Genomic DNA, 27,782 nt, shown 5'->3' with positions numbered 1-27,782 from the left:
CTGGCTCCTGGCTACAGTACAGGTGATCAGGTATTAAGCCCTAAGGATGCCTTAGGGCCCAGGGAACCTGACTGCAGGGGCTTCAGCAAACCCAACCAGAGAGGTGACTCAGGGGAGGATGCCTCAGGAACAGAGCAACCTCACACTCCCTAGGGGCAGGACTTTGCTCAGAGGGAAACAGGAAAAGAGAGTAGTACACACCCCTGCCTGAAGACCTGCATGGTTGGGTCATAAACAGTCTAGAAATAGTTTCCTCCCCACCACTCCGTTGCCTACCTGATGGATGGAGAAGCTTGAAAAATTGGAGATGGGGCAGCAAAGAGCCCAATGTTTTGAGGGCTGAAGAAAAGCCCCCTTCTTGTGAGCTATTGAAAGGAGCCCAATCTGTTAGCTTCTACAAAAGACAGCTGAGAAGTGACTTCATTGAAGTGTCTAAGTGCCTTCCTGGAGGGAAAATGTCAGGTATCAAAGGGCTGTTTAATATCTCAGAGAAAGGCAAAATAAGACCAGTGACTAGACGGTGAAAACAGACAAATTTATATTAGAAATAAAGCATAAATATTTCATAGTGAGAATGATTCATCATTGGAAAAAGCTACCAAAGCAAGTGACAGATTCTCCATTTCTTGATGTCTTTTAATGAAGATTAAATGCCTTGCTGGTGTGTGCTTGGCTCAAACCTTAGCTACTATGATATACGGGAGGGCTGGGATATTTAGCTGTCAGATTTCATGCTCTAATGGTCCCTTCTGGTTTTCAAGTCTACTAATTAATTAAAAATCGAGTGCGGCTTAGGGAGCAGACTCTGGTGCTTTACTGTGCAGCCAGCTTGATCCCCAGACTCAGGTGTCATTAAGTGCAGTGATCCAGGGGAAGCCACTCAATCATCTAGAGAGGCTGATCAGAGTCAAGACAGCAGCCATACAAGGTGGATGTGGCAGTGACATCACAAGCCTGTAGCAGGACCTCAGCTTATTGGGGGTAGTGTGACCTCATAAAGAGACACTGACATCTGCCAGGCAGGATAGAGGTGCAAGGTAGGTTCTCTTCTTCTCTTGCTTCTTCCCCCTTCCTGCCTCCACTACTGGTGGTGGCCTGGGCCATCATTTGGGAAATTTACTGAGACTTTCAGCCTCCACTTCTCAGCGTGCTCCTGAAAATTGGCTGAGCAGGGAGCTATTGCCAGGGAGGAGAAATTTTCCCATTTCCCAACTATGACCAATTGTTGTTCCTTCCTTGTCAGGCTCTACACAAAGTCTTATTTGATCTCAGGCATGCCATACCAGGGAACTTGCTGGCAGAGTGCCCAGACACGGACAGGCTCCAATAAATTGGAGGTGAGCATGGTCGGGGGGGGGGGGGAGTTTACCTTAGCACTGTGGAGAACTGAAAAGGAGAAACTGGAAATCCATTTTCAAGTCTGTTCCCCTGGTCTGCACCCCAGAGTGTCATCCTTGGTCAGGGCAGTGCTATGTTGGGCTCTTCCTCCTTCAGGGACAGGAAAGGAAATTTCAAGTCAGGATCCTGGCTGGTTTTGCAGTGAGGGCCTCAAATCCCCCCACGCCTGCCTACCTTCCGCCCTTCCCCCCCCCCACACACACTTCTATGATATCTAGGAGATGGGGCTCTCAGAACAGTCACAGACTCCTTCCTAGAGAACCAGATGGGCCCTGAGGAATTGGTTCTTCTCTACTACCAGCGCTGAGATTCAGAAGGGGGGGAATTGTCCTCAGTCATTCCCTTCCTCTGACCAAGGACTTTTGAGACAGAAATGGGCAAGGGGTCTGTCTCCATCCTGATGAGCTGTTCATGAATCAGGAGTTCAGAAAGGATGGGAGCAGCCCTGTCAAAAGGGACAAAGACAAATTGTGACAATCCCCTTCTTAAACACCATGATCAGTGAATCAGATAGTCTACCCTGAGCCAAGGCCTCAAGGATGGAGGTGGGCTCATTTGCACAGCATGTGCACTGGTGTATTGATCATGGCCTCCCCCACAGTGTGTCAACTTCTGCATCAGTACAAAGTTTCCCAGAAGAGAGACAAGGTCATAAGGAGCATCAGAGCCCGGTTCTGATTCAGAATTACCTTCCCTGAATGTCATATAAGTGACCTCTGATGCCAAGTGTAGGCAGCCTGGCTCCGATAGGCTGTAGGACCGGTAGCTGCAGGGGCTGTGGGTTGGGAGTATTCCCCTTGGGAAGGCAGAGTCAGAAGAGGGAGGGAGATAGACTTGAGTCAGGAAGACAGATTTTACTAAAATCAGAGAGCTGGTAGGTAAGGTCCCATGGGTAGCAAGACTAATAGGAAAAAAAACTAAAGAGAGGTGGCAGTTAAAGGGACATTAATAAGGGGGCAAAAGCAAACTATTCCACTGTATAGGAAAGATAGAAAGTATGGCAGGAGACCACCTCGGATCAAGCAGGAGATCTTGCATGATCTAAAAATCAAAAAGGAGTTGTATAAAAAGTGGAAAGTAAGACAAATTGCAAAGGATGAATATAAGCAAATACAGGTTTTCAGGGGCAAGATTAGAAAGGCAAAGGCACAAAATGAGCTCAATCTAGCTAGAGACATAAAGGGTAATAAGATGATGTTCTATAAATATATTAATAGCAAGAGGAAGACCAAGAATAGGGTAGGCCCATTGCTCAGTGAAGAGGGAGAAACAATAACAGGAAACTTGGAAATGGCAGAGGTGCTTAATGATTTCTTTGTTTTGGTTTTCACCAAGTTTGACGGTGACAGGATGCCTAACATGATGAATGCTAGTGGGAAGGAGGTAGGTTTAGAAGATAAAATAACAAAACAAGTTAAAAATCACTTAGAAAAGTTAGATTTCTTCAAGTCAACAGGGCCTGATAAAATGCATCCTAGAATACTCAAGGAGCTGAAAGAGGAGGTATCTGAGCCTTTCGCTGTCATCTTTGGAAAATCATGGAAGTCAGAGAAATTCCAGAAGACTGGAAAAGAGCAAATATAGGGCCTGTCTAAACTACATCCCTCTTTCGAAAGAGGGATGTAAATTAGGCAGATTGAAAGTGCAAATGAAGTGGGGATCTAAATATCCCGTGCTTCATTTTCATAATTGCGTCACAGCATTCTTTCGAAAAAGGGTATTTTGAAAATGAAACCGCTGTCTAGACACAATTCTTTTTAAAAAAACAAAACCCTTTTTCAAAAGATCCTGTACTCCTCCTGCCTCGGACTAATTTCCAGACTTCCTTGTAGTGTAGATGTGCTATTCTGAAATAACTATTTTAAAGTATTTTTTTCTGAAATAGCTTATTCTGAATTAATCGTGCAGAGTAGACATAGGCTTAGGAAGGAACAATTAGTTTCACAATCAGTTTCACACATACAGAGTGGGAAGTGACAGTCTAGGAAAGAGTACTGATGAAAAGGATTTAGGGGTCATAGTGGACCACAAGTTAAACATGAGTCAACAGTGTGACACTGTTGCAAAAAAAAGCTAACCTGATTCTGGGATGCATTAACAGGCGTGTTGTGAGCAAGACATGAGAAGTCATTCTTCCGCTCTACTCTGTGTTGATTAGGCCTCAGTTCAGTTCTGGGCACCACATTTCAAGAAAGATTTGGAGATGGTCCAGAGAAGAGCAACAAAAATGATTAAAGGTCTAGAAAACATGACCTATGAGGAAAGACTGAAAGAACTGGCCTTGTTGAGTTTAGAAAAGAGAAGAACGAGAGGGGACATTATAGCAGTTTTCAAGTATCTAAAAGGGTGTTACAAGGAGGAGGAAGAAAAATTGTTCTCCTAGGCCTCTAATGATAGGACAAGAAGCAATGGGCTTAAACTGCAGCAAGGGAGGTTAGGTTGGACATTAGGAAAGCTTCCTAACTGTCAGGGTGGTTAAGCACTGGAATAAGTTGCCTAGGAAGGTTGTGGAACCTCCATCACTGGAGATATTTAAGAGCAGGATGGATAGACATCTATTAGGGATGATCAGATGGTGCTTAGTCTTGCTGTGAGGGCAGAGGACTGGACTCGATGACCTCTCGAGGTCCCTTCTAATTTTAATAGAATCATAGAATACAAAGAACCTGAGCTTTCACCGCCCTTAATCCATGATGCTGAAAAGAAAAGAAACAGCAAATAGAATGAATGAAACACGATGTTCATAACATCGCCGGAACATTCCAATGGAGACTGGTCTGCTCTGGGATGGTAATCAGGGAAATAAATGGACCCTGAGAATCTGACTAGAGCCCTATCAATTTCACAGCCATGAAAAATGCATCACGGACTCTGAAATCTGTCCTGCTCTGTGAAATCTGATTTTCCCCATGTGGGTAGGAGCCTGGGGCACCCAGCTGCTAATATGGCCAGGCTGGGGAGAGACTGGAGATGTCCTTTGCCTACATCAGGGATGGGCAATAATTTTTGATGGGGAGGGGGGTGACTCTCCAAGAATTTGGAAAGTGGTTGAGGGCCACACTCTTCCATGATATTAATGGAGGAAGTGTGGGGTCTGGGATGGAGACTGGGTGCAGAAGGGAGCTTGGTGTAAGGGAGGGAGTTTGGATGAAGGAGGCATTTGCGACCTAGGGCACTGGACTGGGGTTAAAGGGTTGGATTGTGACCTAGGGCAGGGAATTGGGCTACAGGAGGGGGTGCAGGGATTTGAGTTATGAGCTAGGGCAGGAGGGGACTGTGAGCTGAAGCAGGGGATTAGGGTGCTGGATCTGGGAAGAGGTATGGGTACAGGAGCAGGGCACAGAATTTGGGTATGTGTAGTAGGGGGCAGGAGCGAGGGCAGAGGGTGGGGGAAGGGAGGAACTGGGGAGCCAGAGGTAGGCTCTGCCAGGAGACTTACCAGCCAGCAGCCCATTCCTGAATCAGCCTCCCTGCCTCTGCACAGGCTACAGCAATGTGCTCTGGAGTCTCTTGTGCTTTGTGGCTGCCTGTTATTGAAACAGGTAGCTCCCATTGGTCGGTTTCTGGCCAGAGACCGGCCAATGGGATTGTGCTGGGGGTGGGAGCAGCTCCTAAAATTTCTCCCCCTCCTCTCCAGACTCTCAGTTTTTAAAGAAAAACTGCCCTGCAACCATGTTTCTGAATGGTGTGCGGGTAGGGAAAGGCAAGCGAAAGCCTGCTTGAGGCTCTCCACAGTATCCATGGGCTGGATCTGGTGGCTTGGTGGGCCAGATGTGGCTCGTGGGCTGTATTTTGCCCAGGCCTGCCCTACCCGGTCATTCTTGGTAGGGAGATGAGAGCCATCTTGAGGGGCAGTGCAAGAATAAGGGTGGAAACTACTCTAGCCCTTCACTGAAATCCTGTACTGAAGTGAAGGTGGCATTCTTGGGACTCCCTCCCCACAACAATTTTGCAAACTCCCTGCATCCAGTTTTGGGGACAGTAAAATTCTGGGCCTTCCTTGCACTATTTTGTAGTAGATTGTTTCCTGGTATGAATCAGTTATTTACACACGGGACAAGTAGCCACTGAGCTTAATGAAACCACGCATATAATAAGTACTAAGACTGGCTTGGTTGGTGTTACTTTCTAACACTGCGTCTGATGTTCCGTGCCAAGTTACCTTGCAGAATCTGCTCCTTAGGGGGCAAAACATGTCATGTCTGTCTTAATTTAAATGTGTTTATGTGTCTAAGCTGAGAGAGTCTCAGCTCAGGGCATCCTGGTTCAGCAATTCCCCTAAGGAACCTCTGTCAGTTCTGGGGGACAAGGACAAGCATTAACCATAGCCCATGCTCCCCTACAGGACTGGAACATGGTAGGTGCCAAGTTGAGTGTGAGTGAAGTTTTTTTTTCTTGCATAGAGCCCCTAACCAATTTTTGTTTCAATAGTAAATGCTGCTTTGATTCTAGCTATGTATAGCTCACTGTTTGTTACTATTGAATGGAAGGATGTTGTAGCTAAGAGACTTCAACTACAGCATGGAAAAACAGAAGGGGAATGTTATGTCAGCATGAGGAATAAGCACCTTTTGTTTGCTCCTGTCATCAAGGATGGCTGAACTTGTGTTGAGAGGATGGGGATGAATTGTGCAGGGGAGAGTGAAAGGATGAAGTAATAACCATGTAGCAGGTCTTGGCTTCACTGTCAAAATTCTCCTGTCAATTATTGCATGATAGTAAGGATGTTTTTCTGTCTCCAGACTCATTCCTTGAGCAGGTCCCACGGTCAACGTTATCTGTTTCTATCTAAATGTAAAACAACCCTTTTGTTCGACTGAGACATATTCTGTACACATTCTGCACATGTGCTTCCCTTCTTTGTTTGCTAAGAAAGCTCTCAAGAAATGCAAGATCATAGGTTTGCTGCAGAAGTCTTTTTGGGGGGGAGCGTGAAAATTGCATTTAACATCCACACTAGGCCCATTTAAAGAGTCAATTTTGACAAATGCAACTAGCTACTACAGGGCGCTCATGTTTTACATGTAAGAGAAAACTGTTCAATGTCAAACAGCAGTGTATTTTAATTTTTGGCAATTATGACTCAGCCATTTCATCTCCCTACTCTATAAGGACAATACACATCACACCATTCCATCACAAAATCTAGGAAATGCAATCTGAGTAAAATATATAGCGTGTACGTATATATATATATATGTGATAAATCAGGGACACATTTATCTCTTGCTCCTGACTACTCTAATCTCAAACTGTGTATAGCCCTACCATTATATGCAGTTGGCCAAGGTACAGTGCAATACTTACCAGTAAGGGTTGCAGCCATTTTTTACATGCATCTCAAACTGAAAGACATATTACACAATTCACTGTTTAGTCTCTCAGGGTATGTCTACACTACCCCGCTAGTTCGAACTAGCGGGGGTAATGTAGTCATCCGCAGTTGCAAATGAAGCCCGGGATTTTAATTTCCCGGGCTTCATTTGCATGAAGCCGTCCGGCGCCATTTTTAAATGCCGGCTAGTCAGACCCCATGCCGCGCGGCTACACGCAGCACGGACTAGCTAGTTCGGATTAGGCTTCTAATCTGAACTAGCTGTACGCCTCATGGAACGAGGTGTACAGCTAGTTCGGATTAGAAGCCTAATCCGAACTAGCTAGTCCGTGCCGCGTGTAGCCGTGCGGCACGGGGTCCAAACTAGCCGGCATTTAAAAATGGCGCTGGCCGGCTTATGCAAATGAAGCCTGGGAAATTCAAATCCCGGGCTTCATTTGCAAGTGAGGTATGCCTACATCACCACCCTAGTTCGAACTAGGGTGGTAGTGTAGACATACCCTTACTCCTTGTACAATGGGAGTTACAGGAGTCGGAGTAAGAAGTCCTCCAGCTTGACAGTATTTTGACATTATTTTGAAATAACTGCCTGCTGTGTAGACGCAGACTAAGTTATTTTGAAATAATGTTACTGTGTAGACATATCCTAAGACAGCTACACTATACACTAAAGAACACACTTCAGTATACACTGATGCTGTTCTTTAGTGTAAGTTAAAATGGAGCAGTGCATCCACCCCAGGCATCTTTTTTTCCCCATGTGAGCACACAGAAATATTACAGGGGTTGTGAATTGTTGCATCTATCTCACAATGCGCATGGTTCTAGAAACAGATGCATAATGTCTATTAATATTCTTACTGTGGTGTTTCCTGAAATATGAGAAGTCTTCCTGTGAGAGGTCATTAGGGAGTCTCTGTGGGGGAGAGGGGAGTGAAGACAGACATTCCATTGTGCTCCGGAGTCCATGTTTTAATTTTAAAGCAAGCCCCTAGTAGTTATAGTTGTGGGGAGACCTTGAAAAAGTGAAGTGGGAATAACCCATGCAGGCACAACTGCCTGAGTCTGCAGAGAGCCTGAAAATAGCTCATTCCACACAAAATGAGAGTGACCACTCATTTTGGATGGGCTTTAAAACATGGTTGGACAGAAGGGGAGGCAAGATTGGTTCAATTTTCCTCAAGGGAGCCTCAGCCTTTCAGTCTGATAAATGATGTTTTAATGACTATTTATACCTGTTCACATTTCACTTTGTTCTGTAGCCTGTTTCGAATGGTCCTATGCCGAAGATAGCTTGCTGCATGTATTATGAGGGAGGTGCTACATCCTGCTAGGCCCTCACATTTTCACACCAATGGCTGCAAATTCAGCAGCTCAGAGGCCAGCCAGCCAGACCTCTTGTGGGACCATAGAAGATGATCAGTGCTATGATGAGCTGGGACAGCTTTAGCTGATCATCATCAAAGAGATAAGGAGCAAAATGGGTCACCTGAAACATTCAAAAATTTTTTTTTAAATATTTCACCCGATGGCAAAATTTTTGCCTCCAGCTCTAATTATTATGTTCATTAAGATCAGGGCACAGTACAGACACAGCTCTAGTGGCACGAAGAGACAATCTCCTCATGGCCATGGACACAGGTAGATCTCCATGCTGACACTGCTGGACCTCTCTGCAGCCTTTGACAATGTGGACCAAGATGGCCTCACATTGCAATGGCTTCAGAGGGGTGAGGGTGAATGTCTTCTGATCTTCAATGGCTCTTGCCTGCAGGGTCTCGCAGGGATTCATACTTATTCCCTTGTCTCCTCAACGTCTTCATGAGTTCAAGGAGAAAAAGGATGGGATCCCAAGGGCTCAGCTGCCAGCAGTGTTCTGGTGAATCCCCACTCTATCTCCTTCTCAGCTGGTGCAATAACCCCACTATTCAAATGACACATGTCCTCAGGAAATTAGCTACAGCAAGCACAAGCTGACCTCTGGCAAGAGCAAAGCGATGCTGGTTGGAAAGGGGAAATGCTCTGAAGAGCTGTCCAAGACCTTGTTGCCATCTCCTTTTGAAGGCATACAGTTGGCTTGTGTCAGAATGACATGATGCCTCGGGAGATCCTGTTTGACTCCTCACAAAGGTTGGATGACGAGGTAGCACCAGTTTCCAAAAACGCCTCCTTTCACCACCTGCTGGTGTGTGAACTTCATCCCTTCTTCCTGGATAAGGCTCTGACCACAGAGACCCAGGCATTTGTCACCTCCCGGCTGGATTACTGTATCCAAAGGGGAATGTGAAGATACACAATGTCCAAGAGACACAGAATGAGCGCATCAGGCCTATGCTCAAGCTCCTCCATTGGCTCCCTGTTAGCTTCTGATGCCAGTTCAAGGCATGGGTACCCATTTTCAAAACAAGCCCTAGCAACATTACAGATCAAATTTCTGTCTAGGAACCATTGCAGCAGCTGCATTTTCTGGGACAATGCAGATCACAACATCCAGGATGAAATGCCTGAGAGCTGAGACAAAGCATTTCTTTTCAAAGAGATTTGGCCATGGAACAACATCTACAGGAAATTAGATGAATCATGTCTGTCTTTAGAAAATGCTATAAACCCTTTCTCCTCAAAGCAAAGCATTTCTACCACAAGAATGACACAATGCTGGCATCCCCACTAAACCTCTACCAAGCAAAAACTAATAAAATTTACATAATAAAAACTCCACTCCAAGCAGAGAAAGGGGGAGAATGCCAGAAATTCCTTAAGGCCAGCAAGATCTTTGCTATTGCAACTAATTTTACAATGAAGGTACTTGGATACTATGGTGATGAGCAGCAGCATAAAACCCTAATAGAGAGGTAATTTTTTTGGGGTCTTTGCCATACATCACATCCCACATTTGGGCCTTGGCAGGCTGAGAGAGATGGTTGCGGCAATGCCAAAATTCTCTAGTCAGAAGAAGCCTAAAGCTTTGGCTATCCTTAGCAAACTAGCATTATCTGTTGGACTGTCCCCAGGGCACTCGGTGTTGAAGTGAACACTCATTTTAAAAACTGCTGCTGTTCTAAAATTCATCTGCTACTCTGACAGAATTCTGGAATAGTTTGGACACGGCTGACACTTGGCATTGTTATCACAACCAGAGGCCATGCTCTCCCCACCCACGAAATTGGCTTACTCGTTTTGTTTGGATGTATGCTAGCAACCTTTCTTGTCTCTGTTAGTTGCAGCAAGGTCTCATTAGTGCTGACTTGCAGAGAGAAATGGCAATGCCCAGAGTTTATTCCAGAGGACCCAATTTCCTAGATGGTGTTAATACTGACCATTATTGACAGCATTTCTTTATTACAAAGTGACTCTGCCCTTTCATTAAGAGAGGTTGGAGTTGAATTGGCAAATGGTGCTTCTTCAGTCTGCTGTAGGAACAGAGATGGAAAATTCAATGGAAACAGCTCCAGAGACAAAACAAAAAATGGCAATAATCCATAATTATCTCCACTAGGAAAAAAAAGTAAATATCATGTATAAATAGCCAAAACCCCTGAAAGTGTAGCTAGAGGACTCAAAATGTTACCTTTACCTGACATGTCTCTAATTTAGTTCTCCACAAGAAATTCTCCAGAAGAACACCAAAATGAAAAGTTAACTCAATTAAATTATCTTTCAAGCTGTAATGGGACTATGTCAGAAGAAAGTTCTCGACATCTTTACTCAGCAACTCTCCTTTCATCTGATAATTTGCGTTGGACAGTGCAAAGAAGGGAAAACAACCGGAAATTGGTGATTTCAAATGCAATTTGTCATTGCTTGTTACTTATCTAAATTGTTAAAAAGCCAGCCAAACCAACCAGAAGAATTATATTCAAACATAGAGTTATAGAAGTTCATGATCTGGTGACTTTATAATTTCATGAGTTTTGAAGTATTTATCTAGGGCTGATGATTTGCTGAAATCTAGTATACATTTGAGATAGTTTGTGTGTCTGTCTGTCCATCTGTGTAGTCTGTTCAAGCGCTCCTTCTAAACAGTAAGAGCTAAGGCCACTAGATTTGGTATGCAACTTCCTCTTACAACTTACAGCAAGGTCAGGGTTTGGTTGTGCCAGGGCAACGGGATGTGCATTGAATTCAATTGTTTCTCATCAAATGGAAAGGGAGGGTTGTGAAAGCAGGGACAGTTATTCTGCAGAATGACCACAAGGGGGCAGTAATCAAAGGGGACAGTTATACCCCAGAATGACTGCAGGGGGACAGAAAGCAAACATGTCTTCCCCCCCCCCCCCCCCCGACAAACCTGGAGAGCTGCACAGCAGCCACAGGCTGGGTAGTACAGCCCCTGCCACCCTGAACTGCCCCCATTTCCTCCCCTAACTCCTGCACCCCTACTCTCTCCTCTGATCCCCCATTCCTTACTCTGACTCCTGCACTCCTCACCCCAAACCCTGACTCCTATACCTTCCACACCTCTGGCCCAATGACCTGGCCCCCCACATCCCCAAGCCCTTGCTCTTTCCCAGACTCCTGCACCCCCCAAACCACCAGCCCCCTGCCCTGGACTTGAGCAATGCCAGGTAAATTTTCTAGTGTCATATAATACAATTAAAATGGAAAACATCTGGAACTGGGCAATAAAACTTAGTGTGTGATGGTGGTTGGCTGGCCATAGCTATTTTGAGAATTTGTATGAAGCTCTTAGGGAGGATGGGCTGGAGACACAAAGATACTTAGGTTTCAAACCTTATATTTAGGTCCCTAAACCTGGAGTTTTGGTGTTCATGTTCTAGTTTTATATTCCCAGTGTGATCTATAAAGCGTCCACTGACCCCTGTTGATGCCTTAACTCACTCAGTGCCTAAAAGCTCAGGATAAAAATTCTTCTTGGCACCTTAGTTACTTTTCTATATGAGAGTGAATATGATTGTATATCTGAGTGGTTTGGGCATCTAGGTGGGAGAACCCAGGTCCAATTCCCTGTTCCTCTACTACTTACTTATCCAAAGTTGAATAGTTTCAACTGGAGAGAGTGAGGGAGCCTCACATCAGAATATCCCATAGTTCACAGGTTAATGCACCTCGCCTCTCAAACCCTCTTTCCCTCAGGCAGATAAAAGAACTGAACCTGAGTCACCCACATCCCAGGTGAGTGCTCTAACCACTGGTCTAATAGTTATAAAATGGGCTTCTGCTTTCGTGTGGGAGGCAGGCACCTGCCTAAATAACTTGCCCAAGAAGTGTCATAAGCACCTAAGATGCCTATCTCCTGGAGAGGGGCACCTGCAGGGATTGGCACCTCATAAAATCAGAAGACTGGAAGGGACCACAATCTAGTCCAGTCCGTGCACTCATAGCAGGATTAAGCATTATCTAGACCACCCTGACAGGTGTTTTTCTAACCTGCTCTTACAAATCTCCAATGGTGGAGATTTCACAACCTCCCTGGGCAATTTATTCCAGTGCTTAACCACCCTGAGAGGAAGATTTTCCTAATGTCCAATCTAAACCACTCTTGCTGCAATTTAAGCCCATTGCTTCTTGTCTTGTCCTCCGAGGTTAAAGAGAATAAGATGTGTTCATGTCACCTCTCAGTCTTCTCTTTTCCAAACTAAACAATCCCAGTTCTTTCAATCTTCCCTCATAGGTCACGTTTTCTAGACCTTTGATCACTCTTGTTGCTCTTCTCTCTAATTTGTCCCCATCTTTCCAGAAATGTTGCACTGAGAACTAGACACAATGTTATAGTTATGCTTAATCAGCACAAAGTAGAACAGTAGAATTGATTCTTGTATCTTGCTATTAACACTCCTGCTAATACATCCCAGAATATTTGCTCTTTTTATTTTTTTTTTTATTTTTTATTTTTTTGCAACAGTGTTAAATGGTTGACTTATATTTAGCTTGTGATCAACTATGACCTGCTGGTTCATTTCTGCAGTACTCCTCCCTAGGCAGTCATTTCCCTTTTTGTATGTATAAAACTGATTGGTCCTTCTTACGTGGAGTACTATGCGTTTGTACTTATGGAATTTCATCCTGTTTTCTTCAGACCTTTTCTGCAGTTTGCCCAGATCATTTGAAAATTTAATCCTATCTTCCAAAGCACTTGCAACCCCTCCCAGCTTGGTGTCATCTGCAAACTATATAAGTGTACCCTATGCCATTATCTCTAAATCACTGATGAAGATACAGAGGAGAACCAGACCCAGAATGATCTTTGTGGGACTCCACTTGATATGCCTTTCTGGCTTGACTGTGAACCCTAATAAGTACTCCCTATGAATGGTTTTCCTACCAGTCATGTGCCTGCCTTATAGTTTCCCTTCTAGATTGTCTTTCCCTAGTTTGTTTACTAGTAGATCATGCAAATAATCCCTGCAGCCTGGTCTTAGGCACCTATGTCAAAAAAGTCAAGGCTTAGGACACATCTGTCATTAGCATCTCCCACTGATGAGCTCAGGCAGCTCTCTGCCTCATGTGCTGGCTTGTGTGGACCAGATTCTTAGACTCCTGTCTCCCGACATTCATTGACTAGGGAGCATTGGCTTCGTGAATCACTGTGGTGTTCCTGTGATGTTTTCTAGGCTATAATATTTAGGTGCCGAGACACTCAATCAGCATTGTCACCTAAACCCCTTTATGAATCTACCCTCTCAACACCTGATTGGGCCCTTAAGAGACATAGATTAAATTCCAGGCTTTGCCACAAACTACCTCTGTAATGTCAGACAAGATATTTAGGGTATGCCTATGGTACAAAGGGACACTCACTGCTGGCCTGTGCCAGCTGACGTGGGATTGCGGGGCTCAGGGTTTAATTTGAGGCATAGATGTTCCAGTGCAGGCTGAGCTTTGGGACCCTGCTATCTAGCAAGCTTTAGAGCCCAGACTCCTGCCCTACTATAGTGTCTACAGTACAATTAAACAGTCCCTTAACCTGAGCCCTGAAAGCCTGACTCAACTGGCATGGTGGGGAAGACGTTAATCACAGTGTATACACACCCTTAAAGCCCTATTCTGTGTCCCTTATTCAGAATGAGTGAGCAGTGCCAGTTATGTCAATAGCCATGCTTGTGGGGGCAGGTACTTCCCACATGAGAATATGGCCCTTTATCTTTCTGTGCCTTAGTCCCCATTTGTCAAGTTGGAACCATAGTAATTCCCTAGTCCTTAGCGGTATGATGAGGCTTAGCTCAGGCCCTTAGGACCCTGCTCACTGTTGCCTTGTATAGAGACTAATGTCAGTGCAAAAGGAGTGTAAAGCTGCACTTTCAGATAACAAGAATGGTTGTTTTACTCCCTGGATCAATGACTGCACAGGGTGCAGGGCAAAGGAGAATTAAGCCCATAGATGCCCTGTATGTATCTGGACAAAAGTTGTTGGTAGTCCCCAGTGCTCTCCCCCATTTCTGGAATTGGCTAAGGGTTTTTATGGATGGTACCTATCTACAAACATATTGTAAGTATAGTTCTTAATGTGCATTCAAATAAACACAGTTGTAAGAAGATAAAATCATTACTCACAATGTACATTATTGCATTTCCCCGCCACACTGGATGAAGCTGGCAGCTGCCTTGTCTGTTCAAGGCTGCACACACAGTTCCCTCAGGAACCAAGCTATTATTAGCTTCTCTGTCCATAACTCTGCAAAACCTCCACTCTGAAGTGGTACAAAAGTTAATGCTACTTGCAAAAGAAGTTACTTATGTGCAGAAAGCTGCTGGATTCAGAGGGTGTGTCTAGACTACATGCCTCAGTCGACGGAGGCATGTAGATTAGCCAGATCGGCAGAGGGAAATGAAGCCGCGATTAAAATAATCGCGGCTTCATTTAAATTTAAATGGCTGCCCCGCTCTGCCGATCAGCTGTTTGTCGGCAGATCGGGGCAGTCTGGACGCGCCGCGCCAACAAAGAAGCCTTTCTTGATTGGCACAGGTAAACCTGGTTTCACGAGGCATACCTGTGCCGATCAAGAAAGGCTTCTTTGTCAGCGCGGCGCGTCCAGACTGCCCCGATCTGCCGACAAACAGCTGATCGGCAGAGCAGGGCAGCCATTTAAATTTAAATGAAGCCGCGATTATTTTAATCGCGGCTTCATTTCCCTCTGCCGATCTGGCTAATCTACATGCCTCCGTCGACGGAGGCATGTAGTTTAGATGTACCCAGAGTGACCCCTTGTCAGGATTCAAGAGTTCCCCTAGTGATGCTCACTATTGTAATAATAGAGCTTAATTTATTACACTACTACCCAGCCCCACTTCACATACTTGGTACATGTAATCTTCCATGTATTGAAGAGCAGGGGTAAGATGGTAAGGAACACTTTTTCCCTCTCAGTAAGAATGGAATTTGGGGTCAAAATCTTCTCCCACCACATTGTGGTAGTACACTACCAAAAAGCATTACTGAGGATGAGCGTGGCTCTTACAGGGGGAACATAATAGTATTGTATTATATTGATAACATATGCGCATTTTAGTGAAACAAAATGTTATGACTTTGGCCTTTTGCCAGTTTGGTCAAAATTGTAGCAGAAGTATATAAGGATATGTCTACACTAGCCCCCTAGTTTGAACTAGGGAGGCTAATGTAGGCATTCGAACTTGCAAATGAAGCCCGAGATTTAAATATCACAGGCTTTATTTGCATGTTTCTGTCAGGTTGCTATTTTTAAATGCCACTAGTCCAGACTAACTGCCTGCGGCTACAGGAGGAGTAACAGGTAATTCGAACTATGGACTTAGTTTGAATTACCGTTTAACTGCTGCGTGTAGCCACGGGCAGTTAGTCCGGACTAGTGGCATTTAAAAATGGCGACTGGACGGGGACATGCAAATAAAGCCCAGGATATTTAAATCTCGGGCTTCATTTGCAAGTTCGAATGCCTACATTAGCCTCCCTCATTCAAACTAGGGGGCTAGTGTAGACATACCCTATGTAATTAAGGGAAGTCCATGAAGGATGGGGGGGATGAGATTTTCTTCTCTCCCGTCCCTCCCGTGCCAACATTTTGTTTAACTAGAATTGCAGATCTTGATTACACTGGAAAAGCCTATGCACAACAGGATGTTTTAAATGTGGTTAAGTAAAAGGAGATATTGTTTTTAGTTAAACTAGTTAACAACAAAACAACAATATCCCAGAATTTTAAACAAAACCCAATCAAACACTTACTTAAAATATGTGAAAGAAATGCAAATTGTGTTAATGATCCAACACTACTAGTCTTTCAGTTACAAATGTGGACAGCTTCATTTCTGAAACCCCAATATGTCCTTCAGCAAAACAATGAAAGACCAGACTGGAGGTATAAGATCTTTCTAAGGTTAAAAAAGTACAGGAAAAACTAGATACTCCCTTCCCAGCAAACCAGGGCTTTTTAAATATAATTGGAAAGCAAACACCACAACAACTAATTTATTTTCCTGGGTAGGTCACCTTTAGCAGAATATTAGGTACAAGCTGGCTAGTTGATTCAATGCCAACTTAAGATGGATTTAGACCAAAATATTATACTGTTTTATCCTAGTCACACAGGGTGACATAGCATGCTAGGAATGAGTGCCAAATGACTAATGCTATTTTGCTGATTGAATTTTCCAAGGCAACTGGTAGAGCAGTTCATTCAAAACATTTGTGAAAACCACTGTATTTTGTCAATGGATGATTTTGTTTGAGCTGTCTGTGAAAACTAACAATTTACTTCCATAAAACCCAAACAAATGTAGCTTTTAAAACATGGAGGAGGTGGAGAATGGGAAAAGTTAAAGGGAGCCTCCAATGGGGTATTTCAGGGCTACCTTTGTTGTAAGTTAATATCCTGTACAGTCCTTTATGTAATAGCCTCACTGTTTGCAAATTTGAGATGAAAGTGCTATTTGTGATAACTGTAGCGTGACGCATGACACGGATGCAATTCACAAGTAGTTATTTCATTTTAACATTCCACATTGATTCACTGTAAATAGTCGACTTTCCTTTAAATCAGAGGTGGGACACCTTTTCTGGGTTGGGGGCCACTGACCCCCAGGCAAGTAGATTTTGTGTGCTCCAGCCGCACGAGGGCATAGCGTGGGTGCTAGTGCAGGCTCCCTAATGCTGGAGAGATTGGGGGTTGGATCCAGGCAAGCTGGGGGTGAGGATGGGGGGGAGGAGAGGGGAAGAGTCACAGGTTCCCCACCCCTGCTTTAAATGGTTTAAATCTCTATGGTAACAAATTCTATAAGGGTATGTCTACACTACCCCGCTAGTTCCAACTAGCGGGGGTAATGTAGTCATCTGCAATTGCAAATGAAGCCCGGGATTTGAATTTCCCGGGCTTCATTTGCATAAAGCCGGCCGGCGCCATTTTTAAATGCCGGCTAGTTCGAACCCCGTGCCGCGCGGCTACATGCGGCACGGACTAGCTAGTTCGGATTAGGCTTCCTAATTCCACGAGGAGTACAGCTAGTTCGGATTAGAAGCCTAATCTGAACTAGCTAGTCCGTGCCGCATGTAGCCGCGTGGCACGGGGTTCAAACTACCCAGCATTTAAAAATGGTGCCGTCCGGCTTTATGCAAATGAAGCCCGGGAAATTCAAATCCTAGGCTTCATTTGCAATTGCGGATGACTACATTACCCCCGCTAGTTCGAACTAGCGGGGTAGTGTAGACATACCCTAAGAAAGCTGAATGCAATTGTACAATGTCATAGCTTTATAGGACCTTTTTGCTCAGAAACTAGCTCACATAATTGAGATTGTATCCATCTTTAATGTATTACTCTGATACAGAAACATTATGGACACAATGCTTCTGGTGATAAGTATTACAAGCTGAATTCCAAATGAATGTTAGTGTCCTGCTTGAGCAGATATTTCCCTACCCCCCCCCCCCATGAGAATGTATACCCCCCCCAAAACCCGCCACCCCCCAGTTTTGTGAACTGTGGTGCCATATAGCCCACCTTCACTCTCATGGTCTCACCCCTCATCGGCCCTGACACCCCCCCCCTGTAAATTCGAACATCCCCCCCCATTTCAATTCCTGGGGAGGCTACTGTGCCTGAGGTAATCAGTTTCCTAGCAATTGGCAGAGCCTTTAGTGGGAGCTGTGATGAGAAGAGGAGGGGCTAACTGGGGTAGCTAAATCTTATTCCACAATGCCACTAGCTAGATAGGAAACTCTACTTGTTCTGCATTCCTGATTTCTACTCTCCTTCAGCTCCCCTGTTCCTGGGTCTGACCCCTGGACTCTCACAAAGAAGCATCAGGAGATAGGTGGCCAACACAAGAAACAGTGGCTGATCATTGGGTAGAATAAGGAGGGAGCCCACAATGACTCCATACCAAAGAAAACAACAAGAAAGTTGCTAATACAGCATGTTGGGAGCACAGGTTATGGTCCACTGCAATGAGGAGTTGCTTGCAAACTCCTGGAGTGGGGCTGAAGGGTAGAGAGTAGGTAGGAGATTAATAGAAATCTTAGGAAGAGAGAGAGAGAGAGAGAGAGAGAGAGAGGAGCCATGTTAACTGCATCCCTAGCACCTTGGAATATTAAGGCCAGAATAACTGTTCCTAGAGTAAAAAGGTTAATCTATTTTACAAATATTGCTACTATCCCCTGCACTCGGCTGGCATTGTCAGGCAGAAAATATACCAGTCAAGGTGCAGAAAGATGAAATCATTTATAATTGTGCAGATTAGGGTCCTTCCAATACAATAATTGATATGATAAACTTCTGCTATTTTTCCCCAATAAATGGAAGGACTGGAGACATGTGCAAGCTTAAAATTGTCATAAAATATACACATTATACATATAGGAGTTGGTTGGGAAATTTCTGATTAATTTCTTTCATCAGAAAATGCCAATTTGTTGAAATCAAAACCATTTTGCAGCAAAAGGTCATCTTAGATGTAACTTCAGATTTAGAAAGGGCAGAGGGGAAGTTTCAAAGGTTTCATGATATACTTTTCAAGAAAAGTCAGGCTACGGAAGGAAGGTTGAATGTACAAAGCAGATACAATAGGGATAGGGGGAAAATGGATGGAAGAATGAGAGAACTTTTGAGTAAAAGGACTATGCAGGTCAGAGTTGGGACAGTTAAGTCAGTATATCTAATACTAAAAATGGGACACCCCAGAGAGGTGGTATCAGCCCAACCTTAAAATTACTATAAGTGATATTCCAAACTGAATTTGCAGGGGGGATAGATATCGCTACATCTATTTGCAGATGATTGTGCTTTATTGGTTAAGAGCAGGAATACTGAAGTGGAAGAACAGAGAATCAACAGAGCATTACAAGAGACTTCAGACAGGAAAACCACCTGGGTTTCTCCATTGCTAACTGAAAGGAGTCATCTTTCCAAAAAGGAGAGTTGCATAGGAATGTAAAATGAATCTGCATCGAGAACAAATAGATGTAGTTAAAAGGTATTATGATATGTTATTAAATTATTTTGGAATGATCATGTAGCCTATATTAAAGATAAAAGCAAAGGAAGGGCAACCTGCTTTAAAAGTATTTCAGAGACTAATTGTGGGGGGAGGGGTGGATAGATAAAAAAACACTGCTTATATTATACAGAGCCTTAATCAGACCAACTATCCTCTATGTCTGCCAAGCTTTTGATCAGCACCAAAATCAGAAACTTAGATTTAATATAACCACAAGTTCTATGAGTTGCATGAAGTGCATTTATTACAACACCTATGTGTGTACTTCATACATTTCCTAGTGAAATGCCATTACACTATGAATGATATATTTGCCCCAGAAAGTTAGGGCAACTTAACTTCAAGGATAAAAGTACTAAACAATATATCAAGAACTTCAAGGATAAAAGTACTACACAAATATATAAAGATTGCTGGGAATTACAGCATTGCGGCACCTAAATATGTCAGAATACCACATGCCATTCAGGTTAAAATGTGGATGCAAGAGTTGAAAAGCTAAATGGGAAAATTTAGTAATGGATGGAAAACCACAAACATACCTAAATGTGAATTTAGATTTATTTTTTAAACTTGCTAGAAGATTTATCTGGTGTTGCTCAGGTCCTTAACTCAAGTAAGTTTTGTTTTTCCTTCATTTAAATCATTGTTCTGGGGTGGGGCTGGGATTGGGGGTTCAGTACGCAGGCTGCCCTGGGGAGAGAGGACAACCCCAGACCTCTCTCACGGAAGCAGCTTGGGGCCAGGTGAGATGTACCTCTCCATGGCTGCTGCAATGGGCATAGCCAGGAGAGGGTGTTTGTCCTCCGGCTGGGAGACAGACAGACAGACACACAAAACAGACAAACTCTCTGAAATATATCATACAGGTTGTGCCTCCAAAATCCGGGACTCTCTGGTCCAGCAACATCTGTGGTCCAGCAGAACCATGGATGCTCCTAGAGCAGAGATCCCAGGAGCCTAAGGAGAGAAGAGCCAGCTGGGCGGGACATCAGAATCAGCAACCCGTCTAAGGATTGCCTGGGACTGGGACCAGAGCCCTTCAGCAGCTCCCAGGAGCACAGGGGTGGGGCCAGAGCCCTGCAACTTCTCCTGGCTGAGTGGGGCTGGGCTAGGGCTGCATGGGGATGGGGATGGAGCCCCACTGCTTTCCTTGGCTGTGTGGGGCCAGGGCTAGGGCTGTGCAGGGACAGAGACGAAGCCCTGCAACTTTCCCCAGTTGCATGGGGCCATGGCTGGGTCTGCACCGGGCCAGGGTCAGAGCCTAAGCTCTGCGACTGTTCCCGTCTGCACAGGAAAGGAGCCCTGTGGCAGGAGCCAGCATTGCTATCCATGCTGGCTAATAAGTATTGATGGACCTAACTATGAATTTATCTAGTTTCTTTTTGAACCCTGTTAAAATCCTGGTCTTCACAACATCCTCTGGCAAGGAGTTCCACAGGTTGACTGTGCGCTGAGTGAAGAAAAACTTCCTTTTGTTTGTTTACTTCCTATTAATTTCATTTGGTGCCCCCTAGTTTTTACGTTATGTGAACAAGTAAATAACTTTTCCTTATTCACTTTCTCTATACCTGTTATGATTTTATATACCTCTATTAGACAGGCCAAAAAGAGAAAACAACAGAATTCCACTTGTCATCACCTACAGTCCACAACTTAAACCCCTCCAACACATTATCAACAATCTACAACCTATCCTGGAAAATGGCCCCTCATTCTCAAAGGCCATAGGGGAAAAGCCAATCCTCACTTACAAACAACTCCCGAACCTCAAACAAATTCTTTCCAATAACTATGCAACACACCTCCATCATAATCATCCAGGAACCCAGCCCTGCAATCAGCTCCGGTGCCAACTCTGCCTACACATCTACACCAGCGATTTCATCACTAGACCCAACCACATAAGCCACCATATCAGAGGCTCATTTAACTGCACATCCACTAATGCAGTGGTCCCCAACCTTTAGAGGCTCCCGGGCGCCCGGGGGGTGGGGCCACTCACGCGCCGGGCGCCCGGGGATGGGGCCGCACGTCCTGGGGCACGCCAGAGGTGGGGATGCCCTTGCACCTGGCACAGGCATGTGCCCCAGGGCCGGGGCCGCCCGAGCGTCTTGTGCCAAAGGCCCGGGGCCGGCGCCACCGCCCGAGCCGCATGCCTGGGGCTGGCACCGGCGCTGCGCGCCCGCATGTGCCCCCGCATGTGCCCCAGGGCTGGGGCCGCCTGAGCGCCGCGCACCAGGCGCCGGTGCGTGTCGTGCACCGGCGGCCGGCGCCTCCAGTGCGCCATGTGCCGGGGGCAGGGCCGGCCCAGATTGTCGGCGGGCACACACAAATGCCCCGGCGGGTGCCATGGCACCCGCGGGCACCGCATTGGGGACCACTGCACTTATGTGATCTATGCCATCAATGCCCCACTGCCATGTATATTGGCCAAATTGGACAGTCTCTACAGGAAAGAATTAATGGACACAAACCAGATATCTGAAAAGGCAACACACAACCACCTATCGGAGAACACTTTAATCTACCTGGACACTCATTAATGGATCTCCAAGTCACCATTTTGTTTCAGGCAAATTCCAAAAGCCAAATACACAGAGAAGGAGTGGAACTTAACTTCATTTATAAGTTTAATTCTTACGCAAATGGTATGAACAAAGACATCGGCTGGCTCATGCACTACTTTCCACATCCTACGATTTAACTTACCAACAAAACATTGGAGGGGCTAATGATTCTTGTCAGCCTCTTGTAACTATTTAGGCTTTAAGGTGCCACTAGATTATTTGTTGTTTTTCAAATATTTCCTGTTAGAATACGTCTAGACTAGGGTTTTTTTTTAAAGGAGATATGCAAATTCGGTGCTAATTTGCATATCTTCTTTGGATCGCTTTTTAAAAAGTGGGTTTTTTTAAAGTGAAAGTAGTCTGGATGCATTTTTTTCAGGGAAAAAACCCCTTTTTCAAAAAACTGAATAAACCTCCTTTTTTTTTTTTTTTTTTTTAGGAAGAGGTTTTTTACAAAAAAGTTTTTTTTCTGAAAAAAACCCACATCCAGACTACTTTCACTTTTGAAAAACTCACTTTTGAAAAAGCGATCAGAAGAAGATTTGCAAATTAGCACTGAATTTGCATATCTCCTTTTGAAAAAAACCAAACCCCTAGTCTAGATATATCCTCAGGGTACGTCTACACTTGGTCCCTAGTTCAAGCTAGGGATGCAAATGTAGGCGACTGAAATTGCTAATGAAGCAGGGATTTAAATATCCTGTGCTTCATTAGCATGATCTCTCCAGCGCATTACTCTGCTCAACAGCTGATTCGAACCAGGAAGTGCGCGCCGGGATGCATTAGTTCGAACCAAACCTCTTGGTTCAAACTAATGTTACTTTTCATTTTGGGGGGTTTGGTTCAAACTAACGTGTCCTGGTGCGCACTTCCTGGTTCGAATCAGCTTTGGGGTGGATTAACGCGCTGGTGAGATCATGTTAATGAAGAGTGTGATATTTAAATCCCTGCTTCATTAGCAATTTCGGTCACCTACATTTGCATCCCTAGCTGGAACTAGGGAGCAGGTGTAGACGTACCCTCACAGACTAACTCGGCTACCCCTCTGAAGCTTATCTACTCACTGTCTCTCCTTTTTCTTTCTCCTGTCATGACTCGCTCCTCCCCTCAGGTTTACAGCTACCTCATCATTGGGAATTTGTGACTTCTCCTGTGATACCAACCACCCCAACTCTCCATGCCCCATCCCTTAGTCTCTCAGTCCAATGCCTTTCTACCCGCCAATAGCTCACTAGACCCAAACATGGGCCTCAACAGAGGGGAGGGGGACCTGGGCCTGCCCTCACTCCAGGTCCTGAGCCAGGACCCTATGGATGGGGGTGAGGACCCCCTGTCTGGTTGGTGGGGCATGCCCCGTAACTCACTAACCCACAGGTGGCCAGATGGCTCCTTCACCTAGTCCTGGGTCTCTTCCATCTCATCAGCGTGTACCTCGGTATCTCGGTGAGCTCCCTGCTCCTCTCTCCGGCCTCGGCCTCCGCTCCTCTCTTTACCTTCTCAGGCCTGAGCGGCCCCCTTTTATAGTGCCCCTGTAGGGCTGCGCCTCCTCGGCCACCGGATGGCTCCTCCCCCTTCCGCGTCTGGCCGCCGCCATCCCCCTGCATCACTTTCCTGCTTCTGGGGGGCAGTGCCTGAGTACACCGCGCACGGCCGCCAGGAAAGCACGTCTTCCCCAGCGAGGGCCTCCTCGGGGCTTCCGTGAGTGCAGGGAGCTCCATGGGCCCCGTGGTTGCCTCTCTCCGTGCCCTGTCTCTCACATACCCTTTTCTTTCTCTTTTTTTCCTTCTCTCTCCCCCCTCCCCCTTATTTAGTATTGGATCTGGACTTCTAACACTCCTGTCATTTGAAGAAGTGGGCTGTGCCCACGAAAGCTCCTGATACCATCTACATGTTTTGTTAGTCTCTAAGGTGCTCCTAATCTATTGTTTTTTATATATATTTTTCCTGTTACAGACTAACTTGGCTACCCCTCTGAAGCTTTTTTAAAAAAAGAAAGTGATTCAAACATTAGACAGAGCTTCTTGGTAGACAGTATTTGCAGTTTTTTTCTGTCTTTTGCCAGAATACAAAGAGGGTGGGAGTGCAGGAGTGAGGACATGGAGGTGGGGGGCTCAGGAAAGGAGGTGGGGGTACAGGAGTGAGGGCAGGGGGTGGGGGCTCAGGAAAGGAGGTGGGGGTACAGGAGTGAGGGCAGGGGGTGGGGGCTCAGGAAAGGAGGTGGGGGTACAGGAGTGAGGGCAGGGGGTGGGGGCTCAGGAAAGGAGGTGGGGGTGCAGGAGTGAGGGCAGGGGGTGGGGGCTCAGGAAAGGAGGTGGGGGTGCAGGAGTGAGGGCAGGGGGTGGGGGCTCAGGAAAGGAGGTGGGGGTGCAGGAGTGAGGGCAGGGGGTGGGGGCTCAGGAAAGGAGGTGGGGGTGCAGGAGTGAGGGCAGGGGGTGGGGGCTCAGGAAAGGAGGTGGGGGTACAGGAGTGAGGGCAGGGGGTGGGGGCTCAGGAAAGGAGGTGGGGGTGCAGGAGTGAGGGCAGGGGGTGGGGGCTCAGGAAAGGAGGTGGGGGTCCAGGAGTGAGGGCAGGGAGTGGGAGGTCCAGGATGCAGGGCAGGAAGCCAAGGGCAGGGGGCTGGGAGGACAGAGGCAGTGAGGTCACTGAGGGCAGTGAGGGTGCTACTGCTGTGGTGGTGGCTCCTCCCAGGGAACCAGGACTGTGATCTCTGACTAATGGCTCACATATTCCCAGAATCCTTACATAGAGCCGAGAGAGGCCACGAGGGGGAGAGATTCTTTCCCATAAGGCAGGGAGAGGCCTCATTTATCAAGACTGCTGTAATCTGACTGGCATCAGTGAAAGTGAAAATGTACAGAATGCTGTCAGTTGTAGGTGCCTTGGGGTCCCATTGGTAAGCCTAAAGATTCCCACTTACTATGATTGTACAGGCAGTTGCCTAGTGAAAAATATCAAAGTGCTCCATTAAAGAGCTTTGAGATGTACAGATGAAAAGCCCTGTATGAGAGCCAGATAATATTATTTTATTATTAATTGACTATTTCTCTGAGAGATCTTCCAGTGAGAACTTCCCATTCTTCCCCTTTCATTTTTTTAGTGGGAAATCCCATTGATTTCAATGTCAGTTTTGCCTGAGTAAGGACTGCATGACTAAGTCCTGGAAAGCGGAAACGGTTGAGTCTACTATACTGATCTATCCCAGGGGAATAAGTACTTTTTTCTCCTGTGAATTTTCCCAGCTTAATACCTGATGGTCATATTTATTCCTGGTGTAAAACTCTATAGCTCTTTGTAGTGACACCAAAGGTAAATTTGCCCCAAGAGTTTGCTTTATAACATTGTGTCTCTATTTCCTTTTCCCTACACACAAAACAATAAATATATCAAAACCCAAAACATGGGAAACTAAAATTAAGAGGGAAGGATGGTCTTATCATTAAAACACAGACAGAGAGTTAGGAAACTTCAGTTCACCAGCACCACCACAGACTTCCTGTAGGTCACTGAGGGCAGGGGTTCTCAATCTTTGTTCTTTCTGAGCTCTCCTCCTCCCCCAACATACTCGAAAAGCTCCATCGCCCACCTATGCCACAACAGCTGTTTTACTTCATATAAAAGCTAGGGATTCCAGCAGTAGTGGGTAGCAAACAGGGTAACTGCATGGAGCCTATGGAAGTTAAGCTGCTCAGGGTGGCGAGGCTCAGGGTGACAGGCCTTTGGCTTTCTGAACTGGGCCCCAGTAAGTCTAATGCTGGTTGTGCTTGGTAGGGATGTTAGATATTGTGTAATTGAATAGTAATATAACAGTGTGAAATTTTAGCGGTTACATGACTATTTGATAGTCCCTGGGGGTGGGGCCAGCAGCCAGTGCACTACCAGCCCCACTCTTGGGAATCGCCCTGCGATCCTACACTGCTGCCTCTGTAACAGGCAGCAGCATGGGGTCCCAGGCAAATGCCAGACTGTGAGGGGAGCCATTTTAAAAATCAGCTCCCCATGAGCCAGGACTACTGCGGACAGAGGCTGCTTTGTGGAGGCCTCCCTTGCCCATCTGATAGAGGCAGCAGTGCATGGGGAGGAGACAGTAGCACCGGGGAGCTGGTGGGGGGGGGAACCAGCTTTTAAGCTGGCTTTTGCCAGCACCAGCTCCTGCCTCTTCCCCCTACTCCACTGCCTCAGTAGGAGGCAAAAGGGGAGGGGGCAGGTGGTCCACGGAGCTGACATGCACGGGGAGCCTGCTTGAAAGCCGGCTCCCCACACGTTGTGCTCCAGCCTGCCCGTCTCACTCTCAGTGCTGCTGCCTCTCTATCAGAGGCAGCAGCATGAGGGGTAGGGGAAGCGGATTCGGTGCTTGTGGGGAGCCAGCTTTTAAGAGAGGCTGATAGAGAGGCAACAAGGGGTGAATTGTGTGTGTAGTCAACAAGATTAACAGATAAGCCCAGGTTTACTAGTTAATCATGTACTTGTCTACATGTTGACATCCCTGGTGCTTGGTGGCACCCCTGAAACCTGCTCGTGGACCCCCAGAGAGCCTTAGATCCCTGGTTGAGAACTGCTGACTTAAGGCAGTGGTCTCTAACCTTTTAAAGCATGAGATCACATTTTGAATTTAAACGCAATCCAGGATCCACCTCAAATCCAAACACCCTTGTCCCACCTTCTTCTTGCCCTTTCTGCAAGGCCCTGCCCTTGCTCACTTCATCATCCTTCCCTTCCTCATCCTCACTCACTTTTATCAGGCTGGGAGCAGAGGGTTAGGGTGTGTGAGAGGGGGATGCAGACTCTGATCTTGGGCTAAAGAATTTGGAGTGTGGGAGGGGTTCTGGTGACCACTGACTTAAGGTATCTCCACACAGAAAAAAAATCCCATGGTTACAAATCTCAGAGCCTGGGACAACTGACTTGGGCTCCCAGGCCTGACACAGCAGCACCAAAAACAGCCAGTCTATCCATTTGGCTCTGAAACACAACAATGGTGGAGGGACTCAGTGCCTAGCCTTTGGCCTAATCCCAAATGTCGACATTGCTATTTTTAGTTGATTCTTTGAGGTTCACTTCTGATATGGATTTGTTTTGGTTTTGGTTTTGTTTTCCATGTAAATGTACCCCTGATATCTCTGATATGCTCATTCGTGCTAAATAGTATCTTACTTGATCTGATCTTGCAAAGACTTGTGAACATGCCTCACTTTACACACATTACATTACTCACAAGTAGAGCTGGGTGAAATATTTTGGACAATTTTTTGGCACCAAAAATGCAGATTCAGATTGCTAGAAGCATTTTTTAAATGTGGATCCATTAGGGCAAACTGTCACAGTGAAAACAAAACAAAAACTGCAGATACAAATTACTGAAGCAGGTACTGGAAACTGTGTGTCCTCTCTCCCAGCTCAGACCTGTAACTACTGGGCTGTAGACTTACTCATACTTTCTCTCTCTAGCCCAATAACTTTTCAAGTATTTTATACAAAGTGGAGCAGCTTCAGCAGGAGAGACTGATAGAACCCCATCCCAGAGTAGCCAATAGCCTGGCAATAAGCCTAGGAGAGGGAGACCTGGATTCAAGATCCTGTTTCAGAATTTGGATTCAATTCTGGGTCTCTCACATCCCTGGTAAGTGTCCTAAGAACTAGGGCATGAGGCAACTTTTCTCCTTCTTGATTTTGTGAACCTAGCAAAATTTTCTTTTGCTTTCATTTAAAAATAGTTAAAATGCCCCCAAACATAAGACACTCTTCATTTGATCCACATTTTTCCAACTCTTTCAATTTGCCAACTTTCTGTTTGATCCAAACTTTTTTTCCCCAACCTGCCAGTAAACCAAAAAATCAGTTATTCACACAGCCTCAATCTTTTGACAATAAGATTTTTTCCTGATATTGATCATAATCTTATATCTTTATCAGTATTTGGATCAGCAGGATCCCATTCATCGCCATGCCTCATTTGCATATATTCTTGCTCAAGAAAGCACACTGTAGATGTAGCCTGATAGTCCCACAGGCTCTGTAGCTCAGGTGCTTGTCTGTTCTGGCAGTTTTCCCAT

The 27,782-nt window shown here is 45.6% G+C and overlaps 1 protein-coding gene across 1 annotated transcript in view; it reads left to right on the top strand.

The window, feature by feature from the left end:
- The first annotated feature begins 1,276 nt into the window (after window positions 1-1,276).
- The window catches only part of UXS1 (UDP-glucuronate decarboxylase 1), a 118,159-nt gene continuing 91,653 nt past the window's right edge, over window positions 1,277-27,782 (top strand). The window contains exon 1 of the mRNA XM_025180385.3: window positions 1,277-1,337. The gene's annotated coding sequence lies outside the window, so the exon portion shown is untranslated. The remainder of the gene's footprint in view (window positions 1,338-27,782) is intronic.

The sequence above is a fragment of the Pelodiscus sinensis genome, chromosome 1, assembly GCF_052426305.1.
Source record: "Pelodiscus sinensis isolate ZL-2025 chromosome 1, ASM5242630v1, whole genome shotgun sequence".
NCBI classification, from domain to species: Eukaryota; Metazoa; Chordata; order Testudines; family Trionychidae; genus Pelodiscus; species Pelodiscus sinensis.
The sequence above is the reverse complement of the archived record's forward strand: the minus strand, read 5'-3'. Positions and strand labels throughout refer to the sequence as shown.